Below are 21444 nucleotides of genomic sequence, written 5' to 3'. Positions count from 1 at the left end.
CTGTAACCCAGTAATTTTATTGTGAAACAATGAGAATACAGATATTAAGACCGAGTGATCGATCGGGTTCTTTCCCATTACCCGAAGGTGACGGGACCCGAGGAGGGGAAATCCCATCTGGGTTTATATTTTCCACAAACGGAGACGGAAAATAGCAAAACTCATTCCGTCGAAATCCAACAATTGGACGAAAATCCGACAGCCTTTTCCCATCCGGGGTTTCCAGACCTCGCCGTTGAAGGAAGCTTGATAAATCCATTAGGGAGCAACACCGAAAGTGAAGAAACGCAGAGATAGAGAGATACATGAAAAGAAAAATAGTAGAAATCTCCAATTGTGTGATTGAACAGAATTTAAGCTGCAGCTTAAAGGAAATTCTTCGCATGTCGTGAAATCTTAGAGGTGTATGTGAGGCTGGATTATAACTTAATTTCTGAGAGAAGTAAATACTGCCTGGTAACTACAGCTCTTATTTATTTGACCATTTTACAGTGGCGGTGTGAAGTGATTTCGAATCTCAGTGAATTTCAAGACCTTGCTTGACCCACTCGTTTGGTCACCCACAGGGAGCACGCGGTTGCAGACTGCGCAGGCTCATCACAGGAACTCTGCCAGACTGCATGTTCCAGACTTGAATCCAACGCTGCACGTGCAGCCTGCAGCCGTGTGTGGATTGGTGGTTCAGGGTCGAACCCTCGCCTGCCGACGGCGAATCCAGGGGTTTGGTTCCAGGCCAATGCAGCTTCCTTTACCTTTTGCATCTGTACCCATGAGATCGCCTGAATTGGGATAAATTCATGTGCCGGCTTCAATCTGTACAACTTCTTGAAAGATTATCTTCATTTCGTCCACGTGTCTTTCGTGGACAAACCCTTTGCATTCTGCCCTCTGGTGTTCAAACATGCTCTGCTGGAGATAAGTCAAACCTGCCTTTTGCATCGCTGATAAGATGTGAGAAGCCAATTGGTGATTTTTGAGCAAAAACGGGGACACATCAGGGGTCATCCGGGATTTGAGCCAGTAAAACTCCCTGAGCGAGAATCAGATCCAAAGATCAACTGGCAACAGAGCCGTGCAGCCAGTGTAAAATTTCGCTGCCACGCAGCCGATCCGCCATCCTTTCAGAACACCATGGCCATTCAAACTCGCTTTCTTGTACGATATACCGTGTGGAGTAATTTCAGGTTCTACACTAATTATTTCAAATCAACAATATTAGTCTCTCTTTATCAGAATCGTTTTGAATCGACGACTTTTATTATCAAGTAACACTTTACAGAATGAATTGCTCTGAAACGACATTGTCGTCTGTCTCGGCACCGTCATAGTTTACTCAAATTGCTGCTTTCATTCACTATGAGAGCGAACAGCCATGAATGTGGATACATTAGCTGTGAATTTATCAGCTGGGTTGTACCTTTCCTTTTCCGACTGTCTCAGTCTTTTTTTTTCTTTACCCTTCTCTGCTGGTGTGGCCGGTTAGATCAGCCATCGCCGATCAAGGAAGCCTGAGAAGTCCATCGGGGACAACACAGAGAGACAAGAGACAGAGACAGGGAGAGAAAGAGAGATGCATGCAAAGAAAATAAAGAGTATAAATGTCAGGTTTTGCAAACTACCAGAATTTAAGTTACAGACTGGGAGAGATTCCTTCTCTGGTCTTGAAATCATGCAAAAGAAGATCTGACACGAATTAAAAGCACCCGCCACGCTGGAGAATCTCTCATTCTTGGAGGGAGATAAATGCGGACAATTAACTCCAATTAATCTATTTCAGCACTGAAGTGATCTTTAAACAGTAGCTCTGCGAGCAGAATTCAAACCTGGGCAGGAAAACCTCAATTGAATTTTGAGTCCAACGCTTTAAACACTCGGCCACCGCAGCTGTAAACGGCATGTTCGTTCAGATCGGATTCCAAATGGACACATGCTGCTGTTACAAACACGCGCATTGATGGTGCTTGGGGTCGAATTCTTACTTGTTACGCTGGAGACCTTGGTTCGATTCCCGATACAATGCAGGATCATTTTGCCACGCTGAGGAGCAAAAGTATACTATTTCGCCCCTCGAGCCTTATGCGCAATTCAGTGAGATCCTGTTTGATATGTAACCGAACTGCATATTATCGCCTCAGCCCCGTGTCCCTTAATGCCTTTGGTTAACAAAAATCTATCAATTTCAGTTTTAAAATTAACAATTGAGCTCGCATCAACTGCCGTTTGCGGAAGAGAATTCCAAACTTCTCCCTCCCTTTGCTTGCAGAGGTGTTTCCCAACTTCACTCCTGAAAGTCCGAGACACGCTAACGGGCGGAAATTTTTTTTTTTCTATTTACCCCATCAGTTCCCCTTAATATTTTGAAAAGTTCGATCAAATCAGCACTTAATTAACTGAATTCGAGGCAAACCCGAGTTTATGTAATCTCTCCGCGTAATTTCAACTTTGGAGTCCAGGTAACATTCTAGTAAATCGACGCTGCACTCCCTTCATAGCCAATATATCCTTCCTATGGTGCGTTGCCCAGAACCGAAGGCAATACTCCAGGTGTGGTCCAACCAGAGCTTTGTATAACTGTATCATAATGCCTATCCCCTTGTATTCTAGTCCTCTGGACATAAAGACCAACATTCCATTAACCTTTTTGATTATTTTTTGTCCCTGTCCATGACATTTTAATGATGTATGTTTATGGACACCTCAGTCTTTTTGGACCTCCACTGTTTCGAGCTTTTCACCATTTAGAAAGTACTCTGATTTATCCTTTTAGGTCCAAAGTGGATGACCTCACACTTGACGAAATTCATATCGATTTGCCACAATTTTGCACATCCATTTATTATATTAATGCCTCTCTGTAATTTTATGCTTTCATCTGCACTGCTTACAATGCTGCCCATCTTGGTGTCATCGGCAAACTTGGATCTGTGGCTTTCTATCCCGTCATCTAATATCCGCCTGAATTGGGAAAAATCCACATTCAGTTTCAATCTCCTCATCATCTTGAGACATTTTATTTGCTTCATGTGTATTGGGTCGACGAAACTTCGGCATTCAGTCCACTGGAGCTCAAACATCCTCTGGATATAATTCAGTTCCACCAACAGCAAAACTGAAAAGATGTGAGAAGACAATTGGTGACTTTTCACTAAAAGGAGAAACACTTGCGGGCTCATCCGGGAATTGAACCCGGGAGCTCTCGCATATCACTCAATGAAACTCCCTAAGTGAGAATTATACCCCTAGACCAACGAGCCGCTGTTACTTTAGTGGTGCAGCCAGTGTAAAAGTTGGTTGCGTCCCACAGCCGATCGGCCATCCTTTCAGACCACTTCGATCCATTCAATCTCGTTTTCGATTCGGGTGGACAGCAATATCAAGTTGTGCACCAACTATTTCCAGTCACCAATATTAGTCTCTCTTTACCAAATTGCTTTCGAGTGCACGACTTGAGTTATCAAGTAAGACGTTTCAGAATTAGTTGCTCTTAAAATACATTGCTTGTGAGGATACTGAGAGTCGTGCCGATTTATGGCACGCTCTGTTCCCTTTGCATTGCAACCTACACATAGAATTGAATCATAGAAAGCTGATAGCACGGAAAGAGGCCATTCGCGCCATCGAGTCCGTGCGAGATCTCTGCAAGAGCAATCCAGCTGGAACCACTCCCCCGCCTTGCCCCGAAGCCCTGAATTTTTTTTTCCTTTCAAGTACTTATCCAGCTCCCCTTTGAAGGCCATGATTGAATCTGCCTCCATCACACCCTCGGGCAGTGCATTCGAGATCCGAACCTCTCGCTGTGTAAAAAAGTTTTTCCTCATGTCACCTTTGGTTATTTTGCCAATCACTTTAAATCTCTGTCCTCTGGTTCTTGACCCTTCCGCCAATGGGAACAGTTTCTCTCCATCTTCCATGTCTCGATCCTTCATGATTTTTAATACCTCTATCAAATCTCCACAAAACCGTCTCTGTTCCAAGGAGAACAACCTCAGATTCTCCGGTCTATCCACGTGAGTAAAGTCCCTTATCCCTGGAATTATGATCGTATTTTTTCCGGAACCCCCTCGAAGGCCTTCACATCTTTCCTGAAGTGCGGTGTCCCGAACCCCACACAAAATTTCAGTTGTGTTCGAACCAGTGTGTTATAAAGTTTCATCCTGACTTCTATACTTTTATACTTTTGCACTCTACACATCTATTTCTAAAGCCCAAGATCCCGTATGCTTTTTAACCGCTTTCTCAACCTGCCCTGCCACATTCAACGATTTGTACACATAAACCCCTCTTTGTTCCTCTACCGCTGTTACATTTGTGCCCTGGAGTTTATTTTGCCTCTCCTCGTTTTTCCGACCGAAATGTATCACTTCGCATTTTTTTTGCGTTAAATTTCATCTGCCCCGTCTCCGCCCATGCCACCAGCCTGTCAATATCCTTTGAAGTTCATCACTATCCTTATAATTGTTTACTACCCTTCCAAGGTTTGTTTCATCTGCAAATTTTGAAATTGTGCTCTGTGCACTCGAGTCCAAGTCATTAATATATATCAAGAAAAGCAGTGGTTCCAGCACTGATCCCTGGGGAACGCCACTGTACACCTCTCGCCAGTTCGAAAAACAACAGTTCACCAGTAATCTGTTTCCTGCTGTTCGTCAATTCTGCATTCATGTTGTTACTGCCCCCTTTATTCCATGGGCCGCAATCTTGATGATAAGCCTACCATGCGGCACTTTATCAAACACCTTTTGAAAGTCCTTATACACCACATCAACTCAATTGCCCTCATCTGTCCTCTCTGTTACCTCATCAAAAAACTCTAACAGGTCAGTTAAGCACGATTTACCTTTAACAAATCCGTGCTGCCTTTCCCTAATCAATCCACCCTCGTCCAAGTGACTGTTAATTCTGTCCCGGGTTATCGTTTCTAAACGTTTCCCCACCACTGAGGTTAAACTGACTGGCCGATAGTTGCTGGGTTTAATCGTACACCCTTTTTTGAACAAGGGTGTAACCTTTGCAATTCTCCAGTCCTCTGGCACCACCCACATATCTAAAGATGTTGGTAGATTATGGTCAGTATCTCCGCAAATTCCACCCTTACTTCCCTCAGCAACCGATCATGCATTCCATCCGGACGTGGTGGTTTATCTACTTTAAGTACAGCCAGCCGTTCAAGTGCCTCTTCTTTATCAATTTTTAGACCATACCGTATCTCAACGATAACTTCCTTTGCTGAGACTCTGTCTTCTTGGTAAAGACAGATGCAAAGTACTCATTTGGTACCCAGGCCATCCCCTCTGCCTCCATGAGTAGATCTCCTTTGTCGTGCCTAATCGGCCTCACCCCTCCTCTGACTACCCGTTTACTGTTTGCATGCCTGTCGAAGTCTTTTGGATTCCATTTTATGTTGGCCGTCAGTCAACAGTCATATTTCTCTGTGCCTCTCATTTCCTTTTTCCTTCCCCTCTGAACTCCCTAAATTCTGCCTGGTGAATTAACGCATAAAAAAGTTAACATTTCTTTCAGCCGGAAATAGAAAGTTACTGGTTGATCAATGGCGATTTGAACAAGTATTCGTCTTTTTTACAGAGTTTAATGAGTTTTGCGAAATTAATACAGTGAACTAATACAGTAAAGTTGAATTCCTGATCGGGAACCGCCTCAGACAGCGCATTACTGCCCATCCCTGGGAAACAAGATACGATCGAAACTTTGACAACACATCTCAGATCCCCCTACAAAGTCACAGCTTGCCAGCTGTTCCGAAATCTGGAGCCTGGACAGGGAGTTAAACGTTGGACCATCAGCTCACTGCCCACTTTAAAAGTCTGATACTCTACCGACTGAGCTACCCAGGCTCGATACTACATAAGCTCCCATCGTACATATTCATGGGAGATCTCTGAATTATCCCTGCAGCCGTCGAACGAGCGTGAGGTCCGTTTGATAAAATTCTCAGCAACGTGTTGAGGAGAATCCTTGTTTCTGTTGAACAAGATGTAAGAAACATGAACAGTGAACTCGTGAGTTTACAATTCTTCTTGTTTGTGCCAAATGTCTTGTCATTCGTTAGCAGCAATTAAAATAGCACTTTACCCAGCGGCTCAAAAGCTGAACTTGTCTCACACGGGAGTTGGAAAAGGCCTCTCGACCTTTCAGCGTATTAACATCTGAAAGCTGAATAATTTCACCCGTGACACAGTGAAACCAGGCAGCATATTTCTCTTCCAAATTTTCCCCACACGAAACTTCCAACCGATGAATATCGGCTTAAAGAAAAGAAGAATTGTTTGTTTGGTTCTTTAGATTTAAAAATCTCGTACCGGCCCCTTTGCCATATGAGCTGCCGCTGAAAGCCCCCTCTCCCGCTATGAACAACTAAACTGGCACCTGCTATTGCAAGACGGTAGGCCAGAGGAACGCAAATGCCCACATGGGAAAATTAAGAAGTCGATTGTTGACCTCCATACGTTTGTGCCACAAGAGCGTATTGTAAAAACGACTGGTTGTTAACAAGATGCGTTATGGAAGATACCATTTGTACCTTGAACTCCGATCAAAATGTTCGGTGTAAAAGGTTTGATTGTTTTAGAAGACGCTCGAACTCACAACCTGGTCATTTCTGGAGCCGATACTGCTATAAATAAGTAACGCACGCTTAACAATTGTACAATACGAGAGCAGCGAACAACGGACGGCATCAGCGCTCCTGCCAAACAGCTTCATTTTCGGTCTCTCATTTATCACTTCGAGATCTTTCTCAAACAGAAGCTTCCAATCAGATGCGCTTCGTTAAATAACAATTCCTCAATCAAGAGAGTTTTGATCGATCATGACTAAATTTCCTCACCTGTTCCTTTTAATCATCTGGAATGGTGACCATCAGGTCCTGGAGATTTGTGTATCTTCAGCCTGATTATTTTCTCCAATGCCATTATTTTACTTATACGAATCCCATTGATTTATTAACAGTTTTCCTCGTGTCTCTGGTATGTTAGCCTCATCCATTTCTGTGAAGACCGATGCAAATTAAAAATTTAGCAACTCTGCCATTTCCTGATTTTCAATTACAATATCACCTCCATCTGTCTTCAAGCGGCCCACATTACACTAAGCCTCCCTTCTTTCTCTTAATATACTTGTAAAAACCTTGAGAGTTGTCCTCATTTTCCCTCACAAGATTTTCTCCTTTTCCCTTTTTGCTTCTCTTGGGATTTATTCGTTTCAGCACCACAATAAACTTCGCTGTAAAACTTCGCTGTAAAGTTCGGCTCAATAGTTCTCCAATGTCAGAGCGAGAATTGTCTGAAGCCCTAATTTATTTAACGTAACAAATACAATCACACATAATCATCCATGTATCAACGCACTGATGGATGCACAAAGATAAACACAGCGAGAAATCCAGTCAGTGTCGGAATGCACAGGTAAACGGACAAGCGAAATGGACAGAGAGAAAAAGGCCTGAACCCCCAATAGTGAAGTGTCGCTGATAGATATTAGTGCGAGGAGGTGGGGCTGTTGCATTATCAATTGTCGCTGTGGCTTAATTGGTTAAAGCATCTGTTTAGTAAATAGGAAATCCTGGGTTCAACTCCCAGCAGTGCCTTGTGCAGCTTATTATTTTACCTAATTTGTGGAATTAAGCGGCAAAATAACAATGTGGTATTTGTCTTTGTTCAGGTTTCAGGAGGAAACGGATAGCAAGATGACTGTTCAAAAACGCCCTTTCATTCCACAGACAGACCTCTGATGGAATGTGTCTGTCACACGTTAATTTAAGGACACGTTCTTGTTTCTGGGCTCGTTGGGGTCGAGGCATAATTCACGATTTGAGGTTCAAAGTCGGAACTCGTCCAAATTTGGACCTCGACTTGTGATCTTGACCTGCGGTACAAACGTTTGCAAATAGGAAAAATAAGTCTTCAAATCGCTCCACCTGAATCTCCAGACCCGGATGAAATATATCCCAGGATGTTAACAGAAGCAAGGAAGGAAATAGCGGAGGCTCTGACCATCATTTTCCAATCCACCCTGGCAAAAGTTGTCGTGCTGGAGGATTGGAGGATTGCTAACGTTGTACCATTGTTTAAAAAGGGAGAAAGGGATAGATCGAGTAAATACAGGCCAGTCAGCCTAAACTCGATGGTGGGTAAATTATTTAGCACAATTCTGAGGGAAAGTATTAATCGTCATTTCGAAAGGCACGGATTAATCAAGGACAGTCAGCGTGGATTTGTTAAGGGAAGGTCGTTTGAATTGAATTACTTGAGGAGATATCAAGGAGGATCGATGAGGGTATCGCGATTGATGTAGTCTACATGGGTTTTCGCGAGGCTTTTGACAAAGTCCTGCATGGCAGATTGGTCAAAAATGTAAATGCCCATTGCATCCAAGGGACATTGGCAAGTTAAATCCAAAATTGGCTGAGTGGCAGGAAGCAAGCGGTTGTGATCGACGGGTGCTTTTGTGACTGGAAGGCTGTTTCGAGTGGGGTTCCATGCGGCTTCGTAATAGGTCCCTGCTTTTCATGGTACAGATCATCGATTTAGAATTAAATGCAGGGGGCATGATTAACAAATGTGCAGATGATACAAAAATTGGTCCTGTGGTTGATAGTGAGGAGGAAAGCTGTCGACTGCAGGAAGATATAGATAGAGCGGAACGGTGGATAGAAAAGTGGCAAATACAATTCAATCTGAAGAAGTGTGAGTGAGTTGTGGGGGGGCAAAAAGGCAAAGGAGTGCACAACAAATATTGTTATTAATTTGCCATTGACACGCCCATTCTGCAAAGTTGTTAATGTCGTCCTTATTATTCTCATTTTTCCTTTGTATTAACTACAGCTCGCAACTAGGTGTCATCCCTAATTTTGGAATTGTACTTCCGATTCCCGTGTCCAAATCATGAATGTAAATTTTGAATAACAGTGGTCCCACCACTGATAAATTGTGAACAACACTGGTCCCACCACTGATCAATTGTAAACAACAGTGGTCCCAGAACCGATAAATTGTGAACAACAGTGGTCCCAGAACCGATAAATTGTAAACAACAGTGGTCCCAGAACCGATAAATTGTGAACAACAGTGGTCCCAGCGCCGACAATTTGTGAACAGCTGTGGTCCCACGAATTTTGATCTTGAACTGCAGTTGAAACTTTTGCATAAAAAGAAATAACGTCCCCAAATCGTCCCACGTGAATCTCAAACGCTTTGGGAAGAAGTTTAATAGAAACAATCAGGACTTTAAAGGCACCTCAACGACCTGAACTTCCGTTGAATGAATTTTGTGAGCCATTACATTCGACCGTGAAATCTCTCTTGACTTTCATCTCACTGAAGCAGAGTGTGGCCGCTTTGTATCTGTGAGCATGTCTGTGACGTGTTAGCTTTGATATTGATCGCTTCCAATTTGTAAAATTCATCAATCGTCAGGGAAAAGAAATCGAGAATCGAGTTGTCCCTCTAAGTGATGAAGTGAAGGGATTGGTGATCCAAGCAGATCTGGAAAATGCGTGGTGCAATCGGTCAGGAGTTCCAAATCCACTCTCCAGCCACTCGGCAATTATATTGAATGAACTTTACTCTGGTCCAGTGTCGCCGCACTGAAATCGAGTATTTCTCCGGCATGTCTTTCTTCATAGTTGCTGGTTTAAGAGTGAAGACTGGCTGGTTGGATTTTAACTCCTACAAGCTTTAATCATTCATTTTTCACTGACTGTAGACAGTTGTTATATTGGTCGCTGCAATCTCAAAGTTTAGCCCAGTGAATTATTGGTTTAGCAGGTGATCTCTTCACCTGTTCTCGGCGGTGTTATCCGTTAGCGTGAAAGTTTGATTGTTCGAGCCCTTATTTTATTTTTCCTCAGGATTCATCGTCTCGAAGTTCCAGGGTTTCAACGCATGTTTTGGAATCAAAAAAATGTACCGGAATCATTGCCAGCTGAGCAGGGCTGATATTCCACCATTTACCCTGCGGTCGGGAATCAGGCACATGAATCATATAAAGGAATGGAACATTGGCTTCACGGTAATTACAATTCTCCTTGACAGACAAGCCCCCGAAAGGCCCGAAGGGAGGCCGCATTCGCAGCAGGAGAGCTGGTTCGCTGTGACATGGAGATTTCTATAGTGAGCGAGACGAGACTGTTCCTATGTTCAGAGAATAAATTTCACACCCTTTATTTTGGAAAAGCAAAACGGTGGGGATTTTTGTCATAGCCCGATGCCTTTCGTGTTGTATCAGATGTTCCTCGTTGCGTTACTTTCATCTTGATCGGAGAACCAGTTCGGGCGTTCCTGTGATAAACAGCGACAATTGCCAGTTAATGTTAAATTTAACAATGACTCCACTGCGTTTTTAATCCCACTCTTAAGATGGAGTCTATAAAATGAAAAAAAATCATCACATTCAAAGCATAAAAGTCTTATTAAAGTTTTGACTGTCTCTCGGGAACCACGTCAACATCGCCTTCAGTCTGAAATAGAAAGTTATCGGTTGATTCATGGTGATTAAAACAGAGATTCAACTACGAACAGGATTTAATTAGCTTCATGTAATTAATTTAATAAGTTCATAACTCTTTTTAAAGTTAATTCCCTGACTGGGAATCGAACCTCTCGGCGGTGAGAGTACCGAATTCTCACCACCAGGCCATTGGGGAGCTCCCAAGATTGCGCACGAGACAAATTGGAACTGATGACATTAGTTTTTCTTTCGCTCTATCATGATTCATTCAGCTCTGTGTTTATTCTCAGGCCTCTTATCTCTCGTTCTTTTCAGCTTCTGACTGCGGATATTCCTGTGGCTAAATATGAATAATATAGAACATCTCACAGCCGCGGTATATTTGCTGTTTCTCTGTGCAGTTCTGTGCAAAATCAAACTGCACGCAAATACCGACAGTGCCTCTCTCTCACTCCCCACAGAAGCAGCAGGAGATGCCACTTTAAACTGACAGTTGCTTCAAACGATTCATGATGGACCTGCGTGGCCTTGCAGTTTTCCAAGGAGCTGCATTCAGTGCATTTTGGAAATGGAAACATGTCCATCAGCAGCTTGTGGTCGTATTTTACCTCACTTTCCATTTCATGTACATGCCTACTTGCACTTGGTGATGTCATTGCCTGAACATCACCTCTGTCGCGATATTATTTCGAACAGAAAATGCCATTTTGTGCGAACAGTTTGTCTGGCAGGAAAATGACCTGAATTACAAAGGGCCAATTAGGAAAGGCCGTGTTGCTCTGCTTGTTCGCAGCAAAGAATTTTCAGCGTTTCCTTGGGGTTTAGTGTTTAGGATTCGGCGCTTTCATCACCACGGCAAAGGTTCGATTGTCGGTCTCAACATCCGCATATTATACACTCTACCATCAGTGTACTGTACTCAAATTGCTGATTTTTTCATTGTGAGGGGAAGAAACATAAATGTGTGGACATTAACTACGAATTCATCAGCTGGGTTGCACCTTTTCTTTTCCTACCGTCTCAGTCTTTCCATCTTTACCCTTCTCTGCTGGTGTTGCAGGTTCCATCATTCTTCGCTGTTCACGATGCCTGAGAAGTCCATCAGGAGAAAACAGGCAAAGTCAAGAGACAGAGACAGGGAGAGATTAAAACATAGAAATAAATTGTATAAATGTCAAGTTCTGCGAACGAGCAGAACTTAGAATGGAGCTTGGGAGAGATTCCTTCACGTGTCTTGCAATTTTGCAAGAGATCATTGGGCTTCGAGTTAAAAGCGTCGTTGGCGATGGAGCACCTCTCTGAGGCAGCGAACAAGGTCCGTTCGTTCAAGTTCAGATTAATTTGAACACTGAACAAACTTTAAAAAGTAGCGCTGCGAACAGGATTCGAACCTGTGCAGGGTAAACCCCATTGGATTTCAAGTCCAACGCCTTAACCACTCGGCCATCGCAGCTGCAATCATCGATGATGCACAGCTATAAATCAGAATGCGTAGGGTTATCACACGAGATCTGTGACACTTTGTTCTCTCAGACAGGTTTCCAACTGGAAACTTGCAGCTTGTTAATGTGCTGACTTTGCTGTCTCGGTGATAGAATTCTCATTTATCACGTGAGAAACCGGGGTTCGATTTCCGGTTCGTTTCGGATTATTTTCATTCTCCATTCATACGATCGCGTGAATTGTGCGACATTCGCCCTCAGCTTAAATCTGCGCACCATTTGAGATATTTTCCATTCTCCACGTGTGTTGCATCGAAGCTGCGTTGGAAAATCACATTGCAAGTCTAACGCCTTAATCATTGGGTCATCGCTGCTGCAAGCGACAAATCCGACACCGCTGCAGAAGAGAATGAAGAAGTTTATGACAGGAGAACTCTGAGACTGTATGTTCTTTTAGACAGGTTTCGAACTGAACACATGCCACCGGCTGCTATGCGGACTTTGTTATTTCAGTGATCAAATTCTTGCTGTCTGCGCGGGAGGCCCGGATTCGATCACCACCCAATAGAGGAGCATTTTTCATTTTCCATTCATGAGGTCACGTGAATTGGGATACGTTTACATTCAGCTTCAATTTGAACACCATCTTGTGACATTTTCCTTTCTCCATGTGTGTTGTCGTCGACAGAACCTCTGCATTCTGTCCTCCATGCACTGGAATTAAGACAATCCTGCCGACTGCACTGCTGACAAGACGTGAGAAGCTAATTAGTGATTTTGAACGAAAAATGGTAACACCGCAGGGCTCGTCCGGGATCTCTCACATCACAATCAGCAAATCCCCAAAGCGAGAATCATACCCGAAGACCAACGAGCCACTGATAACAGAGGGGTGAAACCAATGCAGAATTCTGTGCCACCCACAGCCGATCGGCCACCATTCTGTCCATCCTATCACTTTTTCTATTCCGATGTACGGCAATGTGAAGACGTACATTAACTATTTTTTTTATTCGTTCACGGGATGTGGGCGTCGCTGTCAAGGCCGGCATTTATTGCCCATCCCTAATTGCCCTCGAGAAGGTGGTGGTGAGCCGTCTTCTTGAACCGCTGCAGTCCGTGTGGTGAAGGTTCTCCCACAGTGCTGTTAGGAAGGGAGTTCCAGGATTTTGACCCAGCGACAATGAAGGAACGGCGATATATTTCCAAGTCGGGATGGTGTGTGACTTGGAGGGGAACGTGCAGGTGGTGTTGTTCCCATGTGCCTGCTGCCTTCTAGGTGGTAGAGGTCGCGGGTTTGGGAGGTGCTGTCGAAGAAGCCTTGGCGAGTTGCTGCAGTGCATCCTGTGGATGGTGCACACTGCAGCCACAGTGCGCCGGTGGTGAAGGGAGTGAATGTTTAGGGTGGTGGATGGGGTGCCAATCAAGCGGGCTGCTTTATCTTGGATGGTGTCGAGCTTCTTGAGTGTTGTTGGAGCTGCACTCATCAAGGCAAGTGGAGAGTATTCCATCACACTCCTAACTATTTCATATCAACAATATTAGCCTCTCTTTGCCACATTCGTTTCGAATGTGCGAGTTGTATTATCAAGTGAGACTTTGCAGAATTAATTGCTCTAAAGCTACATTGTTGTCTGTCTCGGCATCCGCAGATTATCCACTCTCCCACAAGTATAACAGTGACCACACTTCAAAAATACTTCATTGGCTGTAAAGCGCTTTGGGAGGTCTTGAGGTCATGAAAAGCGCTTTATAAATACAAGACTTTGTTTTTATACTGGGCTAAAAGTACTGATGTTTTCACAATGAGGACGAAGAGACATCAATATGTGGACATTGACTACGAATTCATCATCTGGGCTGGTCCTTTACTTTTCCGACCGTCTCAGTCTTTCGATCTTTACCGTTCTCTGCTGGTGTCGCAGGATCGATGAGCTGTGGCCGTTCAACGAAGCCTGAGAAGTCCATCAGGGGAAAACAGAGATGGACAGAGACAGGGAGAGATAGAGAGATCTAAGTATAGAAAAAAAGCTTGATTATCAAGTTAGCAGAATTTTAAATGAAGCTTGAGAGAGATGGAATCATACATTCATAGAATCGTTACTGCACAGAAGGAGGCCATTCGGCCCATTGTGCTTTCCCCGGCTCTCTTTAAGAGCAATCCAGTTCGTCCCATTCCCCCGTTCTTTCCCTGTGAACCCGCGAATATTTTTCCTTCAAATACTTATCCAATTCCTTTTAGAAAGTCACGATTAAATCTGCTTCCACCACCATTTCAGGAGATGCATTCCAGATTATAACTACTCGCTGATTTAAAACGTTTTTCCTCATATCGCCTTTGGTTCTTTTGTCAACCACCGTAAATCTGTTTCATCTGGTTCTCGACTCTTCCGCCAACGGGAGCAGTTTCTGTTCATTTACTTTATCTAAACCCGTCATGATTTTGAACACTTCTATCAAATCTCCTCTCAACCTTCCTGCCCAAAGGAGAAAAACCCCAGCTTCTCCAGTCCATACACGTAACTGAAGTCCCTCATCTCTGGAACCATTCCAGTAAATCATTTCTGCATCCTCTCTCTGGCCTTCACATCCTTCCTAAAGTGCGGTGCCCAGAATTGGACACAATACTCCAGTTGTGGATTATTGTGAAGTTTTCTTCACGCACCTTGAAATTTTGCAAGACCATTGGGCTCCCAATTAAAAGGCTCTGCCGCGGTGGAGGATCTCTCTGTGAGAAGGAAATGCGGCCCGTTATCTCCAGTTCATATTTATTTGAGCATTGAACGAAACTTTAAACAATAGCGCCGCGAGCAGCATTCCAATGTTTCACCGAAAGACCCTGTCGAGTTTTAGATCTAACGCCTGAACCACTCGGCCATCACAAGCAGCGAGTGCTAGTAATGCAGGGCTGTAAATCAGAATGCGCAAGGTACTCAGAGGAGATTTGTTTGTTGTTTCAAACAGGTTTCCAACCAGACACAGAGAGCCCGATGCCATGCAAACGTTGCTGTTTCACTGGTAGAATTTGCACTTACCACGCGAGGGAACAGGGTTCGTATTCCCGACCAATTAAGGCGCATTTTTATTCTGCACTTCTGAGATCGCCTGAATTTGGATAAATTCACCTTCAGTTTCAATCTGCACACCGCCGTGTGGCATTTTACTTTCTCCATGTGTGTTGCGTCGATAAACCGGCTTCCTTCCGGCCCCTTGTCCTCAAATATGCTCGAGAATTAAATCAATCCTGCTTTCTGCAACGCTGAAAAGATGTGAGAAATAAATAAGTGAATCTTCATTGGAAATAGTGAAACAGGAGGGTTCTGGGATTTGAACTGCGGACCTCTCACATATCAATCAGTGAAACGCCCAAAATGACAATCATAATCCGAGAACAAGGAGCCGTCAGTAAAACAACCGGACAACCTGTCGAAAATTTCCCTGCTACCCACAACCGATCGCCCATTCATTCAGACCGCTTCTGTCCATCGAATCATAGAATAGTTGCAGCACAGAAGGATGCTGTTTGGCTCATCGAGCCCATGCCTGCTTTTTGTGTGATCAATCCAATTATTCCCATTCCGCAGCCCTTTCCAGGTGCTCTGCATTTTTCCCCTTCAAATTCCTTTTTTAATGTCACGATTGAATCTGATTCCACCACCCTTTCAAGCAGCGCATTCCAGATCAGAACTACTCGCTGCGTCATTAAGTTTTTCCTCATATCGCCTTTGGTTATTTTGCAATCACCTCAAATTAGTGACCTCTGGTTTCCGACCATTCCGCCAATTAAAACAGCTTCCCTTGATTTACTTTATCTAAACCCTTCATGACTTTGAACACTTCGATCAAATCTCCTCTGAACCTTCTCTGCTCTCAGGGGAACAACCCAGCATCCGGCAAATACGGTCAATTAGCTTCAATTAATTTATTTGATCATTAAACAGACCTTTAAAGACAGGCCTTGTTTTGTGGAAGTGTGAGCTGGTGGTTCAAATCGCTGGTTTCAATATCTGGGGCGTTTCTCGATTCGAATTTTATCACTGACATAATTTCTGCCATGATGTGGAGATGCCGGTGATGGACTGGGATGGACAAATGTAAGGAATCTTACAACACCAGGTTATAATCCAACAAATTTATTTTAAAATCACAAGCTTTCGGAGATTATCCCCTTCGTCAGGTGAATTAGTGAAAAGGTTCTCAAATCGCATATCTTATACTAGGCTGGGACAGCATCACACCAATCAAAAGGTGTCGTTGCTATTCAAACAGGCCAGTCACGGAGAACAGCACGGCCCAGTACACTGGATATACATTGTGTCAATTACACAGACAGACAGAAAGAAACCCAAATGGCAGAGAAAGAGAGGGAATATTAAAAACATAATTTTTTCCCCTTTTTGCTGGTGGGGTTACGTGTAGCGTGTCATGAACCCAAGATCCCGGATGAGGCCGTCCTTATGGGTGCGGAACTTGGCTATCAACTTCTGCTCGACGATTTTGCGTTGTCGTGTGTCTCGAAGGCCGCCTTGGAGAACGCTGACCCGCAGATCGGTGGCTGAATGTCCTTGACTGCTAAAGTGTTCCCCGACTGGGAGTGAACCCTCCTGTCTGGCGATTGTTGCGCGGTGTCCGTTCATCCGTTGTCACAGTGTCTGCATGGTCTCGCCAATGTACCATGCTCCGGGGCATCCTTTCCTGCAACGTATGAGGTAGACAATGTTGGCCGAGTCACAGGAGTACGAACCATGTACCTGGTGCGTGGTGTCCTCTCGTGTGATGGTGGTATCCGTGTCGATGATCTGGCAGTGAATCATAGAATCATAGAAGTTACAACATGGAAACAGGCCTTTCGGCCCAACATGTCCATGTCGCCCAGTTTATACCACTAAGCTAGTCCCAATTGCCTGCACTTGGCCCATATCCCTCTATACCCATCTTACCCATGTAACTGTCCAAATGCTTTTTAAAAGACAAAATTGTACCCGCCTCTACTACTGCCTCTGGCAGCTCGTTCCAGACACTCACCACCCTTTGAGTGAAAAAATTGCCCCTCTGGACCCTTTTGTATCTCTCCCCTCTCACCTTAAATATATGCCCCCTCGTTATAGACTCCCCTACCTTTGGGAAAAGATTTTGACTATCGACCTTATCTATGCCCCTCATTATTTTATAGACTTCTATAAGATCACCCCTTAACCTTCTACTCTCCAGGGAAAAAAGTCCCAGTCTGTCTAACCTCTCCCTGTAAGTCAAACCATCAAGTCCCGGTAGCATCCTAGTAAATCTTTTCTGCACTCTTTCTAGTTTAATAATATCCTTTCTATAATAGGGTGACCAGAACTGTACACAGTACTCCAAGTGTGGCCTCACCAATGCCCTGTACAACTTCAACAAGACATCCCAACTCCTGCATTCAATGTTCTGACCAATGAAACCAAGCATGCCGAATGCCTTCTTCACCACCCTATCCACCTGTGACTCCACTTTCAAGGAGCTATGAATCTGTACTCCTAGATCTCTTTGTTCTATAACTCTCCCCAACGCCCTGCCATTAACGGAGTAGGTCCTGGCCCGATTCGATCTACCAAAATGCATCACCTCACATTTATCTAAATTAAACTCCATCTGCCATTCATCGGCCCACTGGCCCAATTGATCAAGATACCTTTGCAATCCCAGATAACCTTCTTCACTGTCCACAATGCCACCAATCTTAGGGTCATCTGCAAACTTACTAACCATGCCTCCTAAATTCTCATCCAAATCATTAATATAAATAACATATAACAGCGGACCCAGCACCGATCCCTGAGGCACACCGCTGGACACAGGCATCCAGTTTGAAAAACAACCCTCTACAACCACCCTCTGTCTTCTGTCGTCAAGCCAATTTTGTATCCAATTGGCTACCTCACCTTGGATCCCATGAGATTTAACCTTATGTAACAACCTACCATGCGGTACCTTGTCAAATGCTTTGCTGAAGTCCATGTAGACCACGTCTACTGCACAGCCCTCATCTATCTTCTTGGTTACCCCTTCAAAAAACTCAATCAAATTCGTGAGACATCATTTTCCTCTCACAAAGCCATGCTGACTGTTCCTAATTAGTCCCTGCCTCTCCAAATGCCTGTAGATCCTGTCCCTCAAAATGTCCATTTCGACCTGTTCACAGAAAATCCGACTGCAGTGCGATGGAGCAGAGGACGTGAAAGAAGCTGAAAGTGAAAGTGCAGATTTTAGTTTCATCACGGGGACAGGACACGTTTCCACAGATAAGGACATCTCACCTTAAGATTGTTTCCAGCAGAGTGGGACAGGTGATCAGAGTGACCGGGCTCCAGCGGCGCAATCGATCCTTATATGAGTTACAGCCTCGGGAAATGCCAGGGTTGTTAATTCGAGTCTCACCGAGATCAAGCAATCCTTTTGTTTGTGAACATTTCGACCGGAGTTGAAGGTAGAATTGATGTTTTCCAAAATGCATCTACTTATCTGAATTGCCATGTGGTTCCTCCGGTCTACGCTGTTGCAATAGCAGATGAGATGTTTAGTATTACTTGTTTCAGGAGGGAGGCTGCAGTTTTGCAGACACAAACTATGATTTTGATCCATCTTCAAATCGTGGGATTTAACTGGAGCTTCAAACCAGCGCCTTCGACCGCTCAGCCAGGATACTTTCCTTCCTACACTTCAGGAGCTAGTTTTACAGGAATTGAATTACTGCAAACAAGAATTCGACCCCTGAAGCACCAATGCTCGCACGGCAGCAGGATGCATGTGTCCAGTTGGAAACCTGTCTGAAGGAACATGCAGTCTGACAGAGCCGGAAGTCGAGCAGATTGACTTTCGGTCTGAGCAGATGTTGAGTCTCCTTCTTGAGAGAGTTTCGCCAATCCAGCTCAGAGTGGTTTAAGAATCATGAATTCGGCTGGGACTGGAGCCACTTGTGTAAGATGAAGTGAAGGGGACAGTTTCACATCCTTGACGGACATTAATGATCCTGTTGCGGTTTTGCTGTAAAATTTCACTTCCCAGCTCCCGAACTAAAATCCAACGCCGTTGCAACTCGAATCCACAACCTTTGAATAGCTTATCAAACAAAACAAGGAGAAGTCCAACACACTCGCCATTGCACCACAGGGTCAGTTGCCAAAAGAAAACAAGTAAAAAGAAAGACGTGTTTCTCCGGTCCAGGGGCAAAGTGAGAATGGATATTATTCAAAAAACTGTCCCCTCGAATCTGTCTTTGTATTTTTTTTTAAAGCTTCGATTTTAAAAGTTACAAAAAGACGAAATAAATAAAGTAAATTACAAGAATCGAATCCGTGATTAAGGCGTTACAACACACTCCAAGCAACTGAGTTAACCGGCCGTACTAACGGTCCATGACACATTTTAATTAATTTCTGTACATGTACGCTAGTTGGTAGCGCTTTCTGTACTTGGACCCCTAAATATCTCTGCTCCTCCACAGTTCCCAGTTTCTCACCAAAGAGAAAACATTCTGATTTATCTTTCTTAGATTTAAAGTGGATGACCTCGCTCTCCCCCACATTGAACTATATTTGCCGCAGTTTTGCCCACTCACTGAAACGATCAATTCCCACTTTTCAACTTCCTGCTTCGATCTGCATGACTTGTTGCGTCACCAGAAGGCTGCGTGTTCAAATCACGGGGTAACCGTTACTTTTCGAGCTGATCAGATTCTGGATCGTTCCGGAATGAATATTTCATCTGCTTTTTCTCAATAAACAGAACCTTGCTGTAAAGTCTGCTTCCCTGGTTCTCAAATTTCAGGAAGGCGTCTCATTATGCCCTCGACTTTTGATCTTGACCTGCGGTTGAAACTTTTGCAAAGAGGGAAAAGAAGTCCCCAAATCGCTCCACGTGAATCTTAAACGCTTTGGGAAGACGTTCAGTTCAAACAATCAGGAATTTCAAGGCACCTCAATGACCTGCACTTTCTTGGAATGAGTTTTGTTCCCCATTGCATTCGACCGTGAAATCGCTCCCGGCTTTCATCTCACTGAAGTGAAGAGTGTGACCGCGTTTCATCTGTCAGAGTGGAAGTGACGAGTTTGGGGTCGGTATGGGTCGTTTACAACTTTTAAAATCTCACCAAGCAGCAGAGAAAAAGAAACTTAGAATCAAATTGTCCCTGTCAGTGATGAATTGAAGTGAATATCGCTCCAAGCAGATCTGGACAACTCGCCGCACAGGAGTTCCAAATCCACCTTCTCGCCACTCGGCAATCGAATGAACTGAACTTTACTCTGACCCCGTGTCACCGAGCTGCAATCGAGCATTTCTCGGCCACACTTTTTCTGAACATCATAGTTACTGGTTTAAGAGTGAAAACTGCCGTCCGCTTCACTGTAAGTGCAAGAGACAACTTTGTAGACACCGTGTAGTGTCACAGACCTGCTCGTCGGACCTGCTCATTTCATCTCATCTCATTTTCAGTGAACCTGAATATTACTGGAATGGAGAATGGCGAATCACAGCTCGATAAATCAATCCTCTCGACCACGAGGTGACTGAGTCTTCCAACACACAGGTGTTTAATGGCAAAGTGAGTTTAATGTTCAGGAATAACAGAGCACAGATTTTCACTCGTGCAAACTTCACACACTTTATTTTGGAAAAGTAAACTGATAGCAGAGAGAGGTGATATTAATCGCTGCAACCTGATTTTTTAGCTCGTTGAATCAGTGGTTCAGTACTACACGTGTACTGTCTCTGTGGCGCAATCGGTTAGCGCGTTCGGCTATTAACCGAAAGGTTGGTGGTTCCAGCCCACCCACAGACGGTGGGGTAACTTTTATCTTCATGGTCTCGCATTTCATGGTTTCTGATATTTGTTTTGGCTATAAAACAAATGCCCGCTTTCGATGGCCAGCTGAGGACGGCCGATCTTCCACCATTTAACCTGTGATTGGCTTCGGGGAAATCTGAATTCTTCTTGACAGACAAGGTCCGAAGGTTGCAGGAGAGGCGCTTCACTCTGACATGGATATTTCTGCAGTGAGCGACACCAGACTGTTTCCACAATGAATGTCACTCCCGTTTATTTTGGAAACGCAAAATTGTATTCACATTCCGATGGGTTTCACATTGTATTCACATTCCGATGGGTTTCAGTTGATTTGTGAGAGATCATGAAAGGATCCTGCAGCGCGGCAACAAATCCTTACATCCGAGTATCTGCACCCTTAAATCCGAGTATTTGCACCCTTACACCGGAATATCTGCACCCTGACAACGGAGTATCTGCACCTTTAAATACGAGCATCTTCACCTTTACAGCAGAGTATCTTCACCCTTACAACGGAGTATCTGCACCTTTAAATACGAGGATCTGCACCTTTACAGCAGAGTATCTGCACCCTCACACCGGAGTATCTGCACCCTCACACCGGAGTATCTGCACCCTCACACTGGAGTATCTGCACCGTTGCACCGGAGTATCTGCGCCTTTACAACCATTAACTCATCAATTGTCCCCAACCATCTTTATCAGCGTCAGGAGCCCCAA

At 44.2% G+C, this 21444-nt stretch overlaps 2 non-coding genes across 2 annotated transcripts; one reads left to right on the top strand and one right to left on the bottom strand.

Moving 5' to 3' along the window:
* Positions 1 to 11834: 11834 nt before the first annotated feature.
* Positions 11835 to 11917, bottom strand: trnas-uga (transfer RNA serine (anticodon UGA)). The gene has a single exon. It is a non-coding gene; the product is annotated as a tRNA-Ser (tRNA).
* An 8727-nt stretch (positions 11918 to 20644) lies between these two features.
* trnan-auu (transfer RNA asparagine (anticodon AUU)) lies at positions 20645 to 20718 on the top strand. The gene has a single exon. It is a non-coding gene; the product is annotated as a tRNA-Asn (tRNA).
* The last annotated feature ends 726 nt before the right edge of the window (positions 20719 to 21444 follow it).

This window comes from Heptranchias perlo, chromosome 20, assembly GCF_035084215.1.
Source record: "Heptranchias perlo isolate sHepPer1 chromosome 20, sHepPer1.hap1, whole genome shotgun sequence".
NCBI lineage: Eukaryota > Metazoa > Chordata > Chondrichthyes > Hexanchiformes > Hexanchidae > Heptranchias > Heptranchias perlo.
Note: the sequence above shows the minus strand (reverse complement) of the source record. Positions and strands in the feature narration are given on the sequence as shown.